We start from the raw sequence: 1,518 nt of genomic DNA, 5'->3' as shown, positions 1-1,518 counted from the left end.
TGATTCTACTACATGTTAAAATTTGAAAATGACTGTCCTAAATAATTCTCCTCATCAGCTGTATGTACAGTTAAAGCAGATGGAAGATATGACTCAAAAATAATCCCTGAAATTCTTTATGGCCCCTGAATGAATGTCTGGATGTCTTTTCTTTTGTTGAGAGCTAAGAAAAAGATATGATGAATTTTAATGGAATTTGATAATACTTTGTATAGAAAATAGGTGCATTGTCATTTATGTTTTTCTGGAAGGCCCTTACTTGAACTAAGAATTAAAAAAATGACTCTCCGTATCACTTGAAGTCTACCATTGATGGTAGATTTTTTTTCCCATTTTGGAAGATTAATTTGAATGGAAAATTCAAGCAATGGAAATTGGAGAAACAAAGGGATGTAATACTTTGACTTACCACCCCAACAGAAAAACAAAAATAATAAAGTTGGGGCTTTTTAGTGGGGAAAAAAAGGAGCATTTCCCTTTGTGATTCACTAAACCAGAAGTTTTGGTTTGCCTACTATTTGATTGACAAGAAAATTGCTCCACTTTGGCTCAGTTAAGCACTTGGAAGTAGGTAGCTTATACAGAAGGCAAGTTTGTGGAGGTGCAGAACTTCATCTGCCACAGCAGGAAGGTTCTGCTTCAGAGCCCAATAGTAAAGTATGTTTATTGATGTAAAAAATTCTTAATGTCTGTCACATAAAAGTATCAATTTTAGATTATATTCTACATTTTGGGTGGGCTGATGAACTCATTTTAATCTGGAAAACAAGGGTTGTTTGTTGCTTTCCTTTTCAGAACACTAGAGAATGAAAATTGTCTCACAAGATGTGCAGTGGAAATTTTCACATTAGATGTTGAAACTTTGGCAAGAGGGCACAGGAAATATTTTTCACCACTGAGAAGTTGCTTTAACCAACCAAAATAATTCTTGACTTTGTCTAAATTCACATTTTTGGGGTGTCAAAATTTAGTAAAACATTGCCAGTGGTCACTGAGGTTTGCCTCTGCATCCAATGGATAGAAAATAGGCTCTGGTGATCTTTATGCCTCAACAAAAGAGGCTAAAATATTACAAAGGTGCCTATCAAGTCAAGCCCTCATTCAAACAAAAATTATGGGAGAGTAAAGAAGCAATGCACAGGCAGAAAAATCAGATCTGCAAAGAGAAGTATGAGCACTCTGACACCAACTGGTGTATTGCCATTCAATGCTGGCAGTAACCACCTGGAGTTAGTTCAGACCATATGCATTAAACGGTCAGTTCTCAACAGGATGGCCCTCACTTGAGACTCCTGCTGCACTTGCGGAGTGCACAGACCACCACCACTTCTGACCAACTGGCTACAATTTTGGAGGTTCCCATTAACAACCCCCTCAGGTTTGATAATTCACCAGAATGACTCAAAGGACTCAGGAAAGTGCTAAACTTAAGATGACATTTTTATTTTAAAGGACACAGATCAAGACCAACCAAATAAGGAGACCCACAGGGAAAGGTCTGAGAAGGTCCAGAATGCA

This window comes from Lemur catta, chromosome 7 (assembly GCF_020740605.2).
Source record: "Lemur catta isolate mLemCat1 chromosome 7, mLemCat1.pri, whole genome shotgun sequence".
NCBI classification, from domain to species: Eukaryota; Metazoa; Chordata; class Mammalia; order Primates; family Lemuridae; genus Lemur; species Lemur catta.
The sequence above is the reverse complement of the archived record's forward strand: the minus strand, read 5'-3'. Positions refer to the sequence as shown.